This window comes from Colobus angolensis, unplaced genomic scaffold, assembly GCF_000951035.1.
Source record: "Colobus angolensis palliatus isolate OR3802 unplaced genomic scaffold, Cang.pa_1.0 Scaffold261, whole genome shotgun sequence".
In the NCBI taxonomy this organism is placed as follows: Eukaryota; Metazoa; Chordata; class Mammalia; order Primates; family Cercopithecidae; genus Colobus; species Colobus angolensis.
This window is the reverse complement of record NW_012115833.1, coordinates 820,155-841,900: the sequence shown is the minus strand read 5'-3', so window position 1 is coordinate 841,900 and position 21,746 is coordinate 820,155. Positions and strand designations below refer to the sequence as shown.

The window sequence follows — 21,746 nt, the reverse complement described above, 5'->3', positions numbered from 1 at the left end:
TAAAACATAACATATTAAAATCCTTAGGATGTAACTAGTACAGCACATGGAAGAAAATTCATAGCATTAATTACCAATTTTTTTAGATTGGTTCACAAGTATTTACTGTTTTTGCCATTAAAAGTAATGTAGTCCCAGCTACTCAGGAGCTCAGGAGGCTGAGGCAGGTCAATAGCTTGAACTCAGGTGGTGGAGTTTGCAGTGATCCAAGATTTGGCCAGTGCACTCCAGCCTGGGTGACAGCAAGACTCTGCCTCAATAAAAAAAAAAAAAAGAAGAAGAAGAAGAAGAAGAAGAAGATCAATAACCTTCACAAAATCAGATGCAATTTTCTTTGCAATAAGCAAGGATTTTTATTAATTAAAATAGGAAGGGGAAACATAAAGGATGGGAATGAGAACCAGGAAATAAGATATGATGTTAGGGCAAGGAAAATAATTCCACTAAGCCAGGGGTGTCCAATCTTTTGGCTTCCCTGGGCCATATTGGAAGAAGAATACTTTTCTTGGGACACACATAAAATATGCCAACACTAATGATAGCTGATGAGCTAAAAAAAAAAAAATCACAAAAAAAGCTCATAGTGTTTTAAGAACGCTTACAAATTTATGTTGGGCAGCATCGAAAGCTATCCTGGGCTGCATGCGACCTGCAAGCTGTGGGTTGGACAAGCTTGCATTAAGCAATTTTCAGTTCTTGAAAAGATGGTCAAAATTCCAGAAAAGTGCATTTATGGAATTAATAATTTTAAGTCCTCAAAAGATAATCTAGGGTTAAGTAAGTTCAGGAAAAGGACATCGCAGTTTTGCATTTATCTGTCAGTTTAGGTCAGTCAGTGAAAAACGCATTCTCTTGTGTCTTTTACATGATGGTTGCAAAAAGGTCTTAGCTCCTTCCACTTACAAATTTTAGTTTTTGCCCATTATTTCCACAACTTTTTTTTTTTTTTACCAGTGTTTTTCTTCTTTCCTTGTAGTAATCAAATGACCAAACTAGTAGATCTTTTTGATATTGTTCCACTGTTTCCAAGGCTCTGTTTAATTTTTTAAAATATTGTATTTTCTCTCTCTGTTTTTCAGGTAGGATAATTCCTACTCTTAAAGTTTAGTGACTTATTTCTCTGTCATCTTCATTATTCAATTGAACCCATGCAGTGAATTTTTATGTCAGATGTTACAGTTTTCACTTTTGAAATTCAGTTTTTAACAGCAGTTGGATTATCCTCTTCCCAGAGAGGATTTATTTAACTTCTCAAATCAAGGTTTGTTTATTTCTTTGCTTATTTTTCCCTCTCCATATCCCTGAATGGATGATGGACAGATGGGCAGCTGCCCTATGTAAACTTTGGGTCTGAATTTCAGTGTTCCTCCCTGTAATGCTAACCCTGCTGCACACACAGGCATGTCTGGCCTTCATTACATTGCCTCATGAGGAATCCGTGTATGGGAAGCTGGCACTGCTAAGATGTTCTGTGAGTAAATACAAGTTCTGTTACCGTCTCTGGAGAGCTCTTGTTTCTTGTCCCAATAAATAAATATGGATGTAAAAACTTAGCAAGAGGTTCTAACCTATGAATCTAGGTTACTATTGTAGGAATTGCCAAACGTTAGCTTCAAAAATGAGATTCTCTGCCAAAACTCTAAATTTGAAGTGAGAAGTGTGGATATTAGAGAATGCTTATGAAATTATTTTAAACCCAACCTGGTAGACATTAAAGTGCATTATTGTTCCACTCAGCTTCTGGCATCTCCTTGAGCAAATTTTGTTTGCTTACTTGTTTTTTTTGTTGTTGTTGTTTTTTAATCTGTCAGAGTGTTTCCATAAAATTACTTGTAATGTTCTTTTATCAGTAGCAGTGTAACTCATCTGTATTATATCAGGGCAATGTCAACACTTTGACTCTCTCCTCATGTAGTTTGCAAAGATTTTCATAAATGGACTTCCTACAAGTCACCTACATTGATGATACTTTGGTAAACCAGAGATGGAAATTTCTCTAAATCTTCACTTTTCAGAGTTTGGACACTGAACAGCAGCCTCAGCCTCTCTTGAAAGGTTGTTAGAAATGCAGAATTTGAGGCCCCGTCATAGAATTTCTGAATCAGAATCTATATTTCAATAAAATCATCACGTTACTAATATGCCTATAAGATTTGAAAAAGCATTGACTTAGATGACCCAGATGTCAGAGTGTGAGGATAATATAGAGTTATAAATCATTATGTTTTAACAATAGGAATACACAAACTAGATGTATGATTACCCTATCTATGGCCAAGTGGCCAACTAAAGGAAAAAGAAAAGTATATGGGTGATGATCACACTAAAAACCTAGACTTCGCAACCACACACTCTTTCAATGTTACAAAACTGCACTTGTATCCCCTAAATCTATAGAAATAAAATAAAATAAAGATAAAACATGATTTACATATAATTCTGCATGATATGTTTCTTTCACCTGGAAGCAGATGGGTGTTGCATTACAGTCCAACTCAGGGTTAACTCAGAAAGAAATTGAAATATTGCTGAAGTACATTTGATTATCTCCCTTGTGTAAAGAAAAAAAGTCACCTGAGATAAAGATCTACATTTTCTAGATTACAGGTTAGGAAAGAACAAGATTAAAATATCTGTCACATGGAGCTCTGGGGAAGAGTTACGTGTATGGAATCGTAAGTGTAGGCACGGGGTGTGAGAATATCTGTTTTTCTTGTAACTTCTCATCTACTACCAAGGAGGCTTTCAATAATCAAGTGGACAAAATGACACATCCTATGGATATTATTCCTCCTTTGTGCTCGGCTTCCTCAATCCTTTGTTCATTTGGCCCATGTACAAAATTACTCAGTGACAGGGTTTGAATGTTGAGGTCTTTAATGTCTTTAAAATAAGATTAATTTATTATTTAATTTTCTAGTTATTCTTGGGGTTGTTCTGCCATGCCATCCTACTGAGTAGCCAAAGTCTTACCCATCTCTACTACTTATTATATAAATATTAGAGGCACATTTTCTTATCTGATGAAAAGTCTGATTACCATCTGGAGACCCTGAACTTTGAAATGGTTGGTAATTGATTGAGAACATGTATCTTCTCTTTCTGAAGAAGATGTGAATGTCTTTATATGTTGAATAGTTGCTTCATGTTAGATGGAGGGATGAAAGATAATTTTATTTGCGTATAAATATAGGGAAATTGTTATATTAATGCTAAATAACAATATAGGAGGATTGAGCTAGTAATGTCCCAGTATCTATTCCTTGCCTCCCTAAGGCACTGTACCAGAATATGCTAACAATGCAAATTACATTTCCCAGGATTTCTTGTGAATATGCTTCCAGCTAGATTCAGCCACAGGGAAATTTCACCAGGAAATTAGAGTATATTAAAAGAAAAAAATATGGCATATTTCTTTGCTTATTCTGTTTTGGATGGTGTTTCTAAGCAAGGCTGTACCTCTTCCAAAGTATCAAATAATGACTTTCATGGGCACTATGCACTTTTGCTTCTGTGAATCCCTTTGTCTATAAGAAAAATAAATAAATAAATCACAGTTATATTTTCTGGCCAGGTTTGTTGCCTCACACCTGTAATTCCAGCACTTTGGGAGGCCAAGGCAGGAAGATTGCTTCATGCCAGGAGTTCAAAGACAGCCTAGGCAATATAGCAAGACTCTGTCTCTACAAAATATAAAATAAAATAAAGAATTAGCTGGGCATGGTGTCATACACCTGTGGACCCATCCACTCCAGATGCTGAGGCAGGAAGATTGTTGGAGCACAGAAGGTTGTCTCTCTCTATAAAGGAAAGAGAGATCTATATATCTCCATCTATCTATCTATCTATCTATCTATCTATCTATCTATCTACAATGAACATATTGGTATAAAAATAATTATAATTCAAATTGCATTGATCATTATATATTTGCAAATAGTGTATTCATTTTTCTTTCAATTTTAAGGAAATTAAAATTAAAACATTTTTGTGTACCCCTAAATGATCTTAAGACCAAGATGTGGTACCTAATGAACATAATGAATAAGGTGACCCTATTTCTTTATAATTCCACTTTCCACCAAACCATACCTTCTAAAGAACAGCCCTGGCATAATTCCAGCATCTATACTACGGTCATAGCTTCCAGGATCTAGTAATACAATTTTCTCTCCAGCCTTAGGTTAATTAGTGCTATTTTAAAAATGACAAACACAAGAAATGAACAAACATAAGAGAAAATTTAAAACAATAGTAAAGCAAGATGCGTTTAGAAGGATTTTTTTTTTTTTTTTTTTTTGGAACTTGAGTCAAATCTTTTCAGATATACTAACTGAAGAAAAACCTATTAAACTTTAAATACAGCATAGTCCTTGTTTTAGTTTATCTACCAAACACATCTACCAGTGTGGGATTGAGGTTAAGTATTTTTTTCTGAAAAGTATTTACCAATTTTTAAACATTTATTTTAAATATTCCACCATTCTGTTAAATATATTAAATGAACCAAGATTTGTGGAACCTCAGGTCTCTGAGTTAAAGGTATGACACCCTGCAATTTTATTCAAATTATTGACTTACTATCTTTATGATCTTAAGACTGTCACTATCCTCCCTAAAATCATTTTCATCTGTGAAATCTGTGCAAATGATATTTTCACTTCTGATTGTGATCATTTGTTAGTGTTTGCCAAAGCACTTTATAATGTAAAATTTCATTTATTATTATAAGAAGACAGACCTATAAGTAAATTTTAAATATTAATTATTCACCCCAATGTTAGATTTAAAAGACTCAGAAATCAAATTGTCTGATGTCACACAAATAATGATACTCACTTTTAATTTGGATCCATGTCACCAATATTTGTTGTATTTAAAGGATAAATTTTATTTCACTGTAATATTATATTTCATTGTTTGGATACAAAAGCAAATTGTGGGAAAGCACTATGTGCCAGTGCCTAGACGAATGAGCCCTGAAGAAGAATTATTCTATGGTAGGCACTCAGTAATAACTTTGAATAAGCAATTGAGTATATATGTCCACTGATAATCCATGAATAACCAGAAATTATCTTGAGTGATGCCATCTATTACGTTAACTTCCTGCATGTTTTAGCCTTATCCAAACCTAGATTCCTGTTGCCCACAAAAATTTATTTTTTATAAATTTTAGCTGGTATTCTGGGCACTAGCAGCACTGCAACTGGATCCAAGAATTCTTAAAAATACAAAGAATTCCAGTGCTCAATTGAGCTGCGCAAGTGTTATGGACTCTCTATATATTTGGTAGATTGGTTGTTATGAACTCTCTATATTTGGTTGGTTTGCTGTCAAAGTATTGGCTCTCCTTTTCTTTTTCCTTGACATTTCATGTCCAATAAAATTGTTTTAATGGCTTTTGGTATAACTCAGATGATGTTGGGCTGTCTAGAGGTGGTATTATAAATGACCACCTCTCACTTCTACTGTTTATTGCTAACTGAAGTCTTTCATTCATCACTTGTATTAATTAAGATCATAACTGCCAGGTTTTAAAACTTTTTCATCTGATAAAGGGATAACAATTTTTTCTTCATGGTTTTAGAGAGAATACATTGGTTGTACTTTAACTTTAGTATACATTTTCAGTTTATTTTAATTTTTTTATAAAAAGCTGAAATACAAAACTTAGATTAACTTATTGAAAATGTGTGTGTTTGTTGTTGGCATTGTTGTTTGTTTCCTATAAATAGATAATAGATATCCTGAAGAATTTTTAAAGATTATACTAAAATGTGGATTTCTGTCTGGGGAATTTATATTGGCACCACCCTCCAAACAGTCTCTTTCTTTGTCTCTATCTTTAACTCAATCTTTCTCCCTTTTTTCCTACAAATTTTCCTATTTTGAAAATGTCCCAAATAAGGATATTTATGAAATAAAGAATCTTTTTTTATATATCTCAGTACTGGAATTTCTGCTCAAACTTGTCTGTCAGCTAAGGACTTTTCTTCTTTGTTATCTAGAATTATTATTATATGTACTGTATTTTAATAGATTTATCCTATCAAATATTCAAATTATTCTGTCTCTATGTATATAGAATATGATATGTCTATCATATTTTTCATATTGGGTGAATTAAAAAAATTATAAAATTATTGAACATGATCAAATTAATGACTTATTAAAAGTGAACAACCAAAATATGAAAATTTGTTCATGAAAATAATATATAAAATATTTCATTAGAATGAATAAGAGAACATAAAATGCATATTTAATACCAGTTAATTACCCCCAGTCAGCAAACCCATCATAAAATTAATAGCATTGTGTTTGGGGCTTTTCTGTTTTAGGTAATTTATGAGAGAAATTGCCATTTTATAGAATAATGCTTAATCTTCTATCAGATCTTTGCTCCTTAGAATAGCCCTTGCCCTTGAAATAAATGTTCTAAGACACCCACGGAATGCATGAAACCACAGATGGTAATGAACCTGATTGCCGTCAATCAGAACACTTTTCTGTTCATATCTTCCATTCCCAAAAGTACTGCCTTTTCCTTCTTAACTAAACACTTGTCACACATTGTGACTGTAACTTTTGCAGTTTGAGGTGTGACAGCAAAACTAACATAATTTTTTCCTCCTTCTCAATTTCACAAATAGAATATTTATTTTTACCCTACATCTTAGCAAAAAGTAGAACCTTTTTCCTTTTTTTTCTTTTTTAATTGAGTTGAGAACTTTCACTTTCAACTTTATGTACTTTAAGCACCTTATGGCCTCTCTTTGGCATAGCCAAATTGCTGGCGTCATTTTTCTTGCACTTTGCGGCTATAATGAAGTACAGTAGGAACTACTTGAATGCAAGCACTGTGATACTGCCACAATTGATCTGATAATCGAGATGGCTAAGTGACTTATGGGCAGGTAGCATATATACCATGGATGTATTGGACAAAGGAAGGATTCACATGCCACGGTATGAGATTTCATCACGTTACTCAGAATAGTGCCCAATTTAAAACTTATACAGTTTACTTCTGGAATTGTCCATTTAATATTTTCTCACCGTATTTGACTGTGGGTGACTGAAACTGAGGAAAGCAAAAATGCAGTGAAGCGGTCTTCTGTACTTACATTTCATAGCATTATACCAGTTAACTGGATAAGGACATTTATGAAATAAAGAATCTTCTTAAGTTTGGATGATTGAAGATGAGAAAATTTCATCTATTCTCGTGCATTTTAATGTTTAAGTATATCTGTAATGATAGAGACTTTTGGACCTATGTCATTTAGAGGCTTTTCACCTATTTGCAGCTAGAATACTATAAACTTAAAAAGGAGATGTGATTGCTGTAGTTTTAGTAAAGTACCTACTGTTTAAGGTGGTATCATTAGTAGTGGCCTTTGCATGCATTTGTTCATTGCTTTATAAGATCAAAAATAGTGTGTCCATGATTATCCTTTCTCCACAACATGGATTAAACAGATTAACAAGTGCTCCAGAAATATGTTTATTACAGAATTATTACAAAAATGACCAGGCGTCACATTTTCAAATTAAATTGTTCTCTATTACTTGAAAATTAATTTACTTTCTATTTATACTAAGGAAACACTTGCTTTTGCTTTTGTATTTGATTGTGTGTGTGTGTTAATCATTAGGAAGGGTGCAGGGCTGAAAGCAATCATATTTGCTTTCAGTGGTTAATCAAGCTCTGAAAATTTTTAAAGATTTGATGTTTTATTCTCTTCACTCATTACACATCTGATTATGCACATTTTCTCTGGCTTTCCATTCAGTCCAGGCTCATCTTGTATAAATCCTGCCCTGGGTCTAGAATGAGCAATTTTGCCAAGCAGCACTGGTTCCTTTTAATGAAGAATAGTAGTAAAAATCAAGAACTAAGAGTCACTTCTGCTTATTTCTTTTATTCATTCTCAGCTATCAGAGCAAGAAAGTAGATGTGTATAAGCTAACACATGTATATACTCATGTCTATAAACATTTCTACATGTAGACATATGTCTCTATATTAGCATGATTTTTTTATGTCTTCAACTTTAATTTATTGCCACATGGATCTTTTTAAATTTCTCATCATACTAAGCTGTAAATTCCCACACCATTGGTAAGAAACAAGATTCCCATCATCTGTCACATCCATTTACTGTTTTCAATTCCATACTTATTTTAAGTATTTCATACTGATATATATATATATATATCCGAATTGTTTACCCACATTCTCATAGGACACACTATTATCAACTATAGTAGAGTGTTTATGTGAAGTTCCTTTTGTATTTGGTCTTATAGGCCTCACTCATTTTCAAGTTATTTAGGTCAGCAGCTTGTTCTGCCAAGCCCGTCACTAAGGTTTTTTCATACATTTGCAATACAGTTAGATTCTATTATTACAGTCTGCATTCCTTCTTGGGATCTCTGGGTCTCCTAAATGATTTTTTAAAATTTGCACGCATTATTGTTTATTTTCTGTTTTGTAAAGTTTTAGGTGTATTATCAAATACACAGTGCCAGGTATCCACAATTATAGGACCAGATACACTATTTTTACTGCCTTAAAAATCCTTATACCTCTTAATCAATCCTACTCTCATTCTCATAATTCCTGATAACTACCAATCTTTTAACTGTATATAGATTTGCTTTTTCCACAATATCATGTAATTGAAATCAAAAAGTATGCAAGACTTTCAGATTAGCTTCTGTCCCTTAGTGATATGGTTTGGCTGTGTCCCCATCCAAATCTCATCTTGAATTGTAGCTCCCATAATTCCCACATGTTGTGGGAGAGACCTGGTGGGAGACAATTAAATCATGGGGAGGGTTTCCCCCATACTCTTCTAGTGGTAGTAAATAAGTCTGATGAGACCTGATGTTTTTATGAGATTTCCCCTTTTGCTTGGCTCTCTCATTCTCTCTTGTCTGCTGCCAGGTAAGATGTGACTTTCACCTTCCACCATGATTGTGAGGCCTCCCCAGCCATGTGGAACTGTATGTCCATTAAACCTCTTTTATAAATTACCCAGTTTCAGGTATATCTTTATCATCAGTGTGAAAACGGACTAATACAGTAAATTGGTGTCAGGAGTGGGGTGCTACTGTAAAGACACCCAAAAATGTGAAAGTGACTTTGGAACTGGGTAACAGGCAGAGGTTGGAACAGTTTGGAGGGATCTGAAAAAGACAGGATAATGTGGGAAAGTTTGGAACTTCCTAGAGACTTGTGAAATTGCTTTGACCGAAATGCCGATAATGATACGGACAATGAAATCCAGGCTGAGGCAATCTCAGATGGAGATGAGGAACTCATTGCAGATTGAAGTAAAGTTGACTCTTGCTATGTTTTAGCAAAGGGAATGGCAACATTTTGCCCCTGCCTTAGAGATTTGTGAAACTTTGAACTTGAAGGAGATAATTTAGGGCATATGGTGGAAGAAATTTCTAACCAGCAAAGGGTTGAACAGGTGAGTTGGGTGTTGCTAAAAACATTCAGTTTTAAAAGGGAAATGGAAGGTAAAAGTTCAGAATTTTCAGCCTGACAATATAATAGAAAAGAAAAATCCATTTTCTAAGGAGAAATTCAAGCTGGCTGCAGAAATTTGCATAAGCAACAAGGAGCCAAATGTTAATCACTAATACAATGGGAAAAATGTTTGCAGGGTATGTCAGAGACTTTTCTGGCAGCTTCTCCCATGGCAGACCCAGAAGCCTAGGAGAAAAAAAAAAAAAAAAAAGCAAAAAAAAAAAAACTTCATGGGCTGAGCAAAGAGACCCCCTGCTCTGTGCAGTGGCCGCTTGGTTTTCTGCATTCCAGCTGCCTCAGCCATGGCTAAAAGAGAGTAAGGTACAGCTTGGACCATGGCTTCAGAGGGTGCAATCCTCAAGCCTTAGCAGTTTCTATGTGGTGTGGAGCCTGTGGGTGCACAGCAGTCAAGAATTGAATTTTGGAAACTTCCACCTACATTTCAGAAGATGTATGGAAAATCCTGGATGTCCGGGCAAAATTTTGCTGCAAGGGCAGGACCATCATGGAGAACTTCTGCTAGGGCAGTGCTGAAGGGAAATGTAAGGTTGAAGCCCCCACACAGAGTCCCCGCTGGGGCACTGCCTAGTGGAGCAGTGAGAAGAGGGCCACCATCCTCCAGACCCAAGAATGGTAAATCCACCTATAACTTTCACTGTGTGCCTGGAAAAGCCACAGACAATGCAAGCCTGAAAGGAGCCAGGAGGGGAGCCTACAAAGACACAGAGGCTCAGCTGCCCAAGACCATGGGAACCCACATCTTGCCTGGATGTGAGACATGAAGTCAAAGGAGATCATTTTGGAGCATTAACATTTTACTGCTCCATTGGATTTCAGACTTGCATGGGGCTTTTAGCCCCTTCGTTTTGGCCAATTTCTCCTATTTGGAATGGGTGTATTTATCCAATCAATGCCTGTACCTCATTGTATCTTAGAAGCTTTTGATTTCACAGGGTCATAGGTGGAAGGGAATTGCCATATCTCAGATGAGACTTTGGAGTGTGGACTTTTGAGTTTATGGTAAAATGAATTAAGATTTTGGGGGACTGTTAGGGAGGCATGATTGATTTCAAAATGTGAAGACATGAGATTTGGGAGGGGTGGGGCAGAATGATATGGTTTGGCTACCCAAACATTTTTTTTAGAGGTTTGTCCCTACCCAAATCTCATCTTAAATGGTAGCTCCCATAACTCCCACGTGTTGTGGGAGGAACTGAGTGGGAGATAATTACATCATCGGGGTGTTTTCCTGCATACTGTTCTCATGGTAGTGTTAAGTCTCATGAGATCTGATGTTTTCTAAGGTGTTTCCCCTTTTGCTTGGCTCTCTCATTCTCTCTTATCTTGCTGCCACCTAAGATGTGCCTTTTGCCTTCTGCCATGATTGTGTGCCTTCCTCAGCCACGTGGAACTGTGGAGTCCATTAAACCTTTTTTTCTTTATAAATTACCCAGTCTTGGTTATGTCTTTATCAGCAGGGTGAAAACAGACTGACACACTTAGCAATGTATGTTTTCATTTCCTTTATATTTATCAAGTCGTAAAAAATGTAAAGGAAATGTAGATTACTTATTTTGACCACTGAATGATATTTCATTGAATGGATATATTGGAGTCTGATTATTTATTCATCTATTGTAGCTTTTAGTTACTTGAAGTTTTTTGGGATTATGAATAAAGCTTCTATAAGCATTTACGTGCAGGCTTTTGTTTGAACATAAGTTTTGAAGTTAATTTGGCTAATATCTATGTGCACAATTACAGGATCTTATGATAAGACTATATGTAGCTTTGTAAGAAATTGCCAAACTGTCTTCCAAGATGACTGTACCATTTGCATTCTTATCAGTAATGAAAGAGATTTCCTATTGCTTTGATTTATTCCCAGAATTTGGTATTATCATATTTTTGGGTTACACCCATCGTAATAGATATGTAGTGCTATCTTATTGTTGCAGTTTTAATATGCAATTCTATCATGGCATGTGATGTGGAACAGTTTCATATACCTGTTTGCCATCTGTATATATTAACTTGTGAAGTGTCTGATTAGACATTTTGTCTATTTTTCAATTGCATTATTTATTTTTATTCTTGAGTTACAAAAGCATTTGTATATTTTCATACAAATTCTTTATATGTTTTGCAATTTTTTTTTCTACCAGGGTGTGACTAGCCTCTTAATTGTCATTATAGTGACTATCACATAGCAAAATATTTCAACTTCAATAACCTTTACATCATCTCTTTTTCTTTCATAGACTGTGACTTCAGTTTTATATTTAACATCACATCAGCTAAACAAAAATCACACGTTTTTGCCTACGTTTTCTTCTGGGAGTTTTATAGTGTTGTGTTTCACAGTTAGTTCTATGATGTACTTTGGACTATTGCTTGTGAAAAGTGTGACATCTTTCATCTATCCCTAGGTTTACTTTTTGGCAGGTGATGTCTAATTTTTCCTGACCATTTGGTAAAATGACACTCATTTCTCTACTGGATTGCCCTTGCTTCTTTGCCAAAGATCAGTTTCACTGCATTTGTGTGATTCTAGTTAAGGGCTTGCTAACATTAATCCATGTGTCTATTCCTTGCATCAAAACCATCATATCTCGATTACAATAGATTTACAGTAATTCTAGAAATCAGGTAGTGTCAGTTCCATGCTTTTTTTTTTTTTTTTTTCAGTTTGTTGTGAATTATTCTGGGGCTCCTGTCTTTTCATGTAAACATTTGAACCCATTTGTCAATATGCACAGGATAACTCACTTGGATTTCCACTGGAATTACATTAAATCTGTAAATCAATTAAAAAATAATTGTCAAAGTGTGGTGTCAGATATCACGGTTGAGGTGGATGGAAGGGACCTGCTGCAGGGAGATGAGGCGGCTGCAGGACAGTGACTGCAGCTCCAGAGCTTCGGGAGTGGCTCCTTGCAGGTACTTCTGCCCCAGAGAGGACAAATATGAATGCCCAGACTAGAGTCTCATCTGTCTTTGTGCTATATGAGGATCGAGGCAACAGGAAAACACTGTGGGGCATTGAGCTGTGGTGGGTGTGAGGGCTTCTTCAGATGCAGCATATGCAAGAGTCACGTTTATTTTTGCAGGTTCCGTCGGCAATGTTTTGTTGACAAGGCCAAAATGAATCAATGTATATACTGTCGATTAAAAAAGTGTTTTAGAGCAGGAATGAAAAAAGAAGTTGTGTATAATGAATGCAATAGAATGAGCACCAGAAGAAGCACATGTGATGGCAGCAATATCCCCTCCATTAACACTGGCACAAGCTGAAGTTCTGTCTTGCCAGATCTCAGTCTCAAGCCTTGGGGCAAGTACTGACATACATGTTAAAAAAAAATAAAATGAAATAAAAAATTGAAAGTGTTGGTGATGTCTGTGAATTTCTGAAACAGCAGCTCTTAGTCTTGGTGGAATGGGCTAAATATATTACTGCCTTCTGTCAGTTACCATTGGATGATAAGGTGGCACTGTTGAGATCTCATGCAGGGGAACACTTAACTCCCTGGAGCTATAAAGAGATCCATGATGTATAAAGATATTTTGCTTTTGGGAAACAACTATATTATTCACTGCAACAGCTGTGAAGTTGAGATTAGCAGTGTAATCAATCGAGTTCTAGATGAGCTGGTTCAACCATTTCAAGAAATCCAAAAGGCAATTGTATTTTTTGGCTCAGATGCAAAAGGGTTACACTGAAATGGGCTACACAGATCCAATAAACATTAAAAACACGCAATTCCAAGAGTGGATGGGTTTGGAGAACTATATCAATGATCCGCATGCAGTATGGCTCCCTGGGGGAGGTTTGGAGAGTTGTTTCTGCTGCTGCCCGCACTGCCGTGCATCATTTGGCAAATGATTGAGCAAATACAGTTTATTTAAAAAACTTTTGGGGATGACTTCAATTGTCCACCTACTTCAGGAAATGTTAGATGGGGCTTCCAATGGTGGTAGTCACCTCCATCATCCAATACATCCACATTTATCTCAAGATCCATTGATTGGACAAACTGTACTTTTAGGTCCCATGCACACACTGGTTCATACAGACCACATTTGAACTCCTGAAACCCCACTCCCCTCCCCACCACAAGGCTCTGGACAAGAAGATTACAGAACAACTACAAATCAAGCTTCAGTCATTTCACCAGCCTCTCTTCAAACAAAAACAATAGCGAAAATGTGTTTATTTCTGAACAGTGCTGCATAAATGTGAAAAGCTGTTTGTCTTAAAACATCTCAAGATAGTACATTTGGCAAACTCTGATCCAAGGCTTCTTCACGGTACTGTTATAAAACGGTATCCTATTTTCTTGTTTACATGTTCATTCTGTTTGTTGTTGCCACTGTGTGAAACTTTCACATGAAACCAATGTATATTTGAGTTTGAAGATGTTTATACAGTGTATTTGTTCTGCCCTTGCATTCTGCCTGCATCTGTTAAGTCTAATATGTGCCTTTGATTTGTTTTCTTAATATTGATTGAAATGCATAAGTAATTGCTTTATTGTGATGTGATGCAGAACAAAATGTAGTTTTTAAACTTAGAATAGTGGATCAGAAATCTCAGTTTAATATAAAATGAAGGTTTTTTTTTTAATAAATTACAAACTTGCAGATTAGAAAAATAAAGCAATTGTTGTAGAATAAGGTATACCTTTTTGAAGAATCTCCTCTGGGTGTTCTGTGGCAAAGAAGCATCTCTTTTGTCTACAGTTAAATATACCAATCCTAAGTTTAGGAAATTATAAAAAGTCATTCCAAGAAAGACTGGATATTTTTTGGAATGTGACTGTCTTTGAAGATTTATATTAAGCTAAGACATGTTTGTTTTATCAGTTAAGATACAGGCTAAACAGGAACAAAGAAACTCCTGAAAGATTCACTCAAATTAGACAGACATTTATTTCTTTCTCCTGAAACAATCTAGAAATAGTTCTCCATTGACTAGAAATGAGTACATGCCTGCAATTGGGTCCCAGGGCGGCCAGAAGAATCATCCATAGGTTCAATTTCTGTGTCAGCCAAAAGCATGCCACTCCAAGAAAGTTGATCATGGGGACAAATTAGCTATCTACCACCAATGTGCCTTATTTAGTCCTTACAGCAACACTTCAGGAGAGAGAGTATTATCTCTCTTTTATCAATAAAATAACCTTAAATTGAGGGTTTAAGAACATAACCAAAGTTCATAAATGTAAATCTAGGTCTGGTTGACATTAATGATTATAAATTTTTGTGGTGGAATAAAAAATGCAAGCTTCTTACTCACAGAGTGTTTTTAAATATATGCAATTGAGTGGTTATTGGATATTATCTATCATGTTGCCTATCATATATTTAGATGTAAGCAATGAGTGTAAAATTGTTGCGGTTTTAATAAGAAACAACTTTTATAGTTTTAATAAGACTTTCTTCTAAAAAAAATTAAAGAAAATAAAACTTTCACCAAGTAGATTTGATGAAAACAAAAACAAATTTAAATTATTGATTAGAAGACTTTTTGAAATCTAGCAGCTGAGGGAGGTCCAACTGTCTAATTCCAGACTTCAACTAATTGTTGAAGCCTTAAACTACTTGATATCATCTCCAAGCTAGAGCTTTTAGCAATTTAATCATGGGCTACCTCATGAGTCAGTGGTTCCTCTCTGGTTGATAAGAGGGAAAACTATCAGAGTAATTATTAGCATCAATGATATATTTTAGAAAAAACTATTCCAAGCTGTAAAATACTGAATTAAATAAACTTTATCAGGATCTTGAAGCAATACTAAGACTAAGATGCCATAAATCTCACTTACCCTACAAGTGGAAAGATTATATTAATGTTAACTTACTGGCTGCTGAGGTAAAATTCAACTCAATTTAGAAAAATGGTTACTTAAAAGCTATAATTGGTTTAATAAAACCAATACAATTTCTTCAAGACCTGGTACCCTTGTAAAAGATATCATTGTTTGATGGAGGTTAACTCTTCTTTTTTGAAAATTTACTCTAGTGTCTGCTTCATGAATAATAATTTTTTTTTTTTTTTTTGAGGCGGAGTCTCGCTCTGTCGCCTGGACTGGAGTGCAGTGGCCGGATCTCAGCTCACTGCAAGCTCCGCCTCGTGGGTTTACACCATTCTCCTGCCTCAGCCTCCCAAGTAGCTGGGACTACAGGCGCCCGCCACCTCGCCCGGCTAGTTTTTGTATTTTTAGTAGAGACGGGGTTTCACCGTGTTAGCCAGGATGGTCTCGATCTCCTGACCTCGTGATCCGCCCATCTCCGCCTCCCAAAGTGCTGGGATTACAGGCTTGAGCCACCGCGCCCGGCCAATAATAATTTTTTTAAAAAAATTTTATACATACAAATATCCTTTTGCAGGTTTTTGTTGAGTTTGGAGGGCTTTCTCTTAGATGATATAAAAAATGCCATCTTGTTCCATGCAGACTGCTACAACAAAATACCATACCTTGGGAAGATCATAAACAACCGGAATTTATTTCTTACTGTTGCCAAGGTTGGGAAGTCCAAGATCAAGGAATTGGAGGAACTGGCAAATTTGGTCTCTGATTCATACCTGCCATTTTCTAACTTTGTCCTGACATATGAAAGAAACAAGGCAGCTCTGTTGGGGTCTCTATTATGAAGACATTAATCCTCATGACTTAATCACTTCCCAAAGTCCCCTAATCACCTTCCAAAGACCTCCTAATAGCATCACCCCGAGCAATAGGTTTCAACATATGAAATTTAGAAACCACAAGCATTCAGAACATAGCAAATAACTTTAAAATACAAAACATAAAATTCATTTTTAATGAAACTTCTAATTTATCCATATATGTTTAGTAAACAGTTATGTTTTAGAAACTATTAGTAATGATTTGGCTTCAATAACTATAATTAGGAAATTTGTAATATAATATTTTGTATACTGAACTGTCAAAAATACTGAAAAAAAGGAACTAATGTTTTTGACATATTTTCAAAATATTGATAAGGAAATGTATTCCTTTTGTATACCATACAACTGTTTTCAGGTAATATGAATAAATAATGTGTTGTGAAATAATGATTCATTTTATAAATGTACAATTATTTTTATAATTTTTTGTTGAATATCAAAAATTAGTAGATTTTTAAATGTCAAATCATAATGAGATTACAGTATTTCTAAACTGTGATGCCATATTGCTTCACTGAACTTTGTAAATGAAAACAGAAAAAAATTAAAAATAATACTTGTCTTCTTATAAATAGTATTTTTATCTATAAACATAGAATTAATGTCTATTTAGATGCTCTTTGGTTTATTTTATGGTTCTCAAATATTCTACATATATATTCTTTACCTATTTCATTAAAGACATACCTACATTTTTTTGTGCTGTTGTATTGCTGTACCATGATATACCACGATAATGATAATAGAAGTCCAACATTGCTATATTAATTTCAGATAGAGTAAACCTCAGAACAAAAAAAAAATTATGAGGGATGCAGAGGGGAATTACTAAATGATAAAGGAGTCAAGTCAAAGATCTGCAGTATGGCATAATATTTTAAGGACATAATATTTTAACCTGTATTTTCTTGGAGGCCACCTTTTCCAGTTTAGACTATTATTGATTGTACTCTGGAACACTAACATGGTATACGAAGATTACCAAAGGGTGAGTATATTGATAATTTAATCTAATTTATTGTCTATATCATATTATTAATCAAATAATTAACATATAGTCTTAATAGTGTGGGGAGCTAAGCTTATTGAACAGAATTTTATTGTAATATTAATAAATAGGAGACATTAGATAGAATCCTTGAAACTTATTAAATTGCCCATTGAATAAGTAAAAAATTCATAAAATAACTTCATTTTAACTGTTATAGATAGAGCCACAAATACAGTAATTTTGAAAACGTGTGTTGTATACTATCTAATTCAACTGTAGTTAAAAATGGGTCAAGATATATCTATATTCATGAGAAAATTATTTTTGTCAAAATTTGTTGGGATAATAATAACAATTACTTAGCAGAGTGCCTGATGCTTCAGAATCAAAAAATATTTTAAAGCAACAGAAATGATGTGATTTTTTTTCTTAAGATGCCAGTTGATATACAGTTATAACTGTAACTGTATTCACAGTATTATTTAAGTATCAGTATTAACTCTATTTGGACCACTCCCTGAATTATGCATGGGTACAACCAGGCTTATTGAGAAACACATTTAGTTGTTTCTACACTTGCCTTTCTCTGGTTCTAGATGTTTTTTTCAGATTGTTGATTAAATAAAACATAAGTGGAAAACTAAAATAATAGTAACAGGAGTTATTAGTACAGGTTGCCTTCAAACAAAGAAAGGTATATAAAGCTTAATATTCAAGTTGAAAATCACAGTACAAATCCAGTTATATCACAGGAGTAAAGAACACACTTTACTTAAAAAAACTTGGAACATAACATAGTTATGAAAATATAGTAGCTGTTGTACCCAAAGTTGCCTCCTACAATTGCAATTAAATTGAGCTGTAGTGACATTTGTGATCCCAAACGAACATATAAATATTTTATAATTTCCTACTATGTCTGTTGTGTATTTCACAATGTAAATTTTAGAAATGTCAGGGAAACCTTCTAAGTTTGAAAACTAGGAAGTACACATTGACCAACTCCATCTAAAAGAAAGTAAACATATTGTTCTCAAATTGAGTTACTATCTTGCATGTAACATTTCCACAGAGTGAGTCTTCGATGAAAGGCTTGAATTTTTTCCTGCATAGCTACTACAGAATAATGCATTAAAATCACAAAAGGATGTACACAACGAAGGGTCCACTGCCCTGCACACAACAGGTACAGACAGTCCTGTGTAAGAGATTCAGATTATAATGAGATAATGAAAAACCCTATAAAATGTGGCTCTAATTGAACTCTTTACTTTGGTATAAATGAATTTGGAAAACTTCCCAGACTATTATTACTTTTATAAGGAAACCTGTGTTTGAAGGGAGTGGCTGAATAAAATAGCTTAGTCTCTTCATCAACACAAAGGCTGAGGACATTGATTTTTTTCTAGGGTTGCCGAAGCATTTTCATTTTTTTTGCACATTTTTTTTTTAGTCCACTTGAAAAACTCTTTGCCTGATATCTTACTCAAAATGGACACCTAAAGGATTCATGATTTCAAAATAGTTTATTAAAAAAGCAATCTCTCATTCAAATCTAAAAAGAATGAAATACATTTTGTGACATAGAGTTAAATAATTCTTCAAAACTTTGCAATTACATAAATTAAAGGGAAAATTATCACTGGTCTTTGACCCTAAATTAATTTTTTTTTTTTTGCCTTGATTCTTGAGCATTAGCAGACAATGATCAAATCACCTGATAATGTGTTCTTGTGGTTTCTATCATCCACATAAAATTTAATTTATACATAAAAATAAGCTTAAAAATTTAGAAACAAACACATTTGTTTGGCATATTTACATTTAGCCTAAGTGTTATAAAACAAAACCTTAAGACCATGATATACTTTCTGGTCAGTTTTGCATTTTTGGCTAGGTTACATGACAAATATTGGATGATCCTCATTGTAAATATTGGTGAGCAGTTTTTTTTTTTTTAATTATCAAATTCAGCCCCATATAATTCCTAGATAAGAAAAAAATATTTACTGTGCAAAAAATATGGAATGCTTCTTTTTGTTGTTGTTGTTTAAAAATAGTGGTCATAGTTGCCAGAGTTTTCTTCAGTTTTAAGTATTAAAGGAAGTTTTTTTCTTCCTAAAGTGGTTCAGAGACCTGAAAATGAAATGTCGGTTATTTTACTCTAGTGAGTGAGACTCTAGAATTATGCTGGCTCCAGGCAAGTCAGGGAATAGGAGGTTTGCCTTGAGCATACGTAATAATTTAGGCTTAGCTCCTATGGCCAGCGGTTTACTCCCTCTTGACAGAAAATCTATGAGAACCTTCCAGGAAGACAAACTCTTTGGATTAAGGTCAGAATCCAGACTTTTCACTGAAGACCAGATATACAATTAAATTAAAATGAAATATACATCAGACCCATAGATATAAAAAATATTAAAAGATATGTATACTAAGGATATATGGAGAGAGAAAGCGTTAGAATCATGGCACAGAGTGATTTATTTAAATAAATTGCTCAATATATACCTCTAATAAAGTAATTTTATGAAATATTATTTTAATTTATAAAGTTCAAATTTATTTCTAAATTATTTAAAACTTAAAGTGTTATTTTTATGGTACTCAGAAATAGATGTTACTGAAACTGTTATTTCAAATTTTGAAAGAAAACATAAATTTTCCAAAGTGAAACTTTTAGGAAAATATGTTACATGAGAAATGTATTATGTTACAGTCATGCAAAGAAAAGTTGCCAACAATATATAATTTTGCATTAGCCACCTATAGAAAAATGCAATGAAGTTTGTAATAAAAATAAATGTTATTGTGTATATTTAATATATACATGATGTTATAAGACACACACACATATATATATAGTAAAATGGTTACTATATTGTTACAAATTAAATTAGCCATCATCTCACATAGTTACTAATTTCCCACCCTTTGGCAAAAGCAGCTATAGTCTACTAATTTAGCAAAAATTCTGAATACAACTCTCCATTATTAATTATAGTCCTCATTTTGTACATTAGATCTTTTGACTTGGTCACAGTAGGTATTTACTACTTTTTGTCCTTTGACCCCATTCTTGACACCACAGCTTAAATGACAGTCTTTCCTGATCAACCTAAAACACACTCAAAAACACATAGAAAATATTGAGTAGTGCTTTTCTTCTATATGTATTCTCATGATATTCCCTACTACCCCATCCCTAGCTCTAATTGCTTCATTATTATTTTCTGCTTACTCATCTGGAACCTTCTCCAGGATCTGAATGTAATGAGGCAAGGAGAGTTTTGACCCTGTTCATCATTATACACAATGTATGCAGCATCGGTGGTTAGCGCATAGTAGAACAGAATGTATTTTTTAAACTTTTAAGTTCAGGGGTACTTGTGCAGGTCTGTCACACAGGTAAATGTGCATCATGAGGGTTTGTTATGCAGAAAACAATAATTTGATTGAAAAATAATAGCATTTCAAATTTGAAAGTAAATACTAAATATCTATTTCTACTAAGTATTTTTAAAGAACCCTGGTGTTTAATCTTGCTAATTTTTGGTATCACATTTTGGTAATCATGATAAATATTTGAATGTTTAACTTTACTTATTTATTCTCTTTTAAAATTACCCTATTTGGAAGAATGATGTTCTAAGTAATGATGTCATTGTATCAGCTAATAGTGATTAACTAACATTTTGACATTATTCCCAGAATTTCTATTTTTAGTGTTAACTCTTCCAGGAAATATGAAGACAATGTTCACATACTTATTGGAATAAAACATTTTGTAAATATTTCAAGGTCACAGCCAACAAAAGCAGGAAATCAAAAACAGAGTATCCTACTTATAACATCCAAACAATTATATCTTATTATTTTCCAGTAAACAAAATAAAACTATACGAAAGAAAATAAGCTCACTAAAAACATCAAATACCTGTATTATATAATAAAATTTTGAGCATTCTGTTTTTGGGATAACATAATTTAGCTTGCATTATGGAATTCCATTTTCCAATGCATGCAATATCATCTTTACCTTAAATATGTCTAAATAATTCAGGTAGTTTGAAAGGACAGAGAAATAAATAAATTAAGGAAAGGAAATATATTAAAAATTATAATCACATTTTGAAGAAATCCGCAAAACAGGCTCATATGCTACCAGTTGGGAAACTAATGATCTCTTCTGTGTTTGTGAATAAGAACATTTTAGCCTTAAATCTATGCAGGCTGGAGAAAAAGACCAAATCTACTGAACAACAACAAAAAAATCCATCACATTGTTACTCAATTATATTTTCATTTAATAGGATTCCATTACTTATTGCTAATGGCTTGAGTATTAGGCTTTAACAACATGCCTTCAATTTTCCATTGCATTTTTTCATCTATTATAATCTGAAAATTACCCTTTCATTATTTAACTTCTAATTTTCTCAAAAAGATTTTTGTTTTAAACTTTCTGAAATTAAACCTAAACCTCCCTTCTTCAATTTGTTCTCTGTTAGTAT

The 21,746-nt window shown here is 33.9% G+C and overlaps 1 pseudogene; it reads left to right on the top strand.

Moving 5' to 3' along the window:
* Positions 1-704: 704 nt before the first annotated feature.
* On the top strand, positions 705-13,746 carry LOC105515515 (annotated as a pseudogene).
* Positions 13,747-21,746: the final 8,000 nt, after the last annotated feature.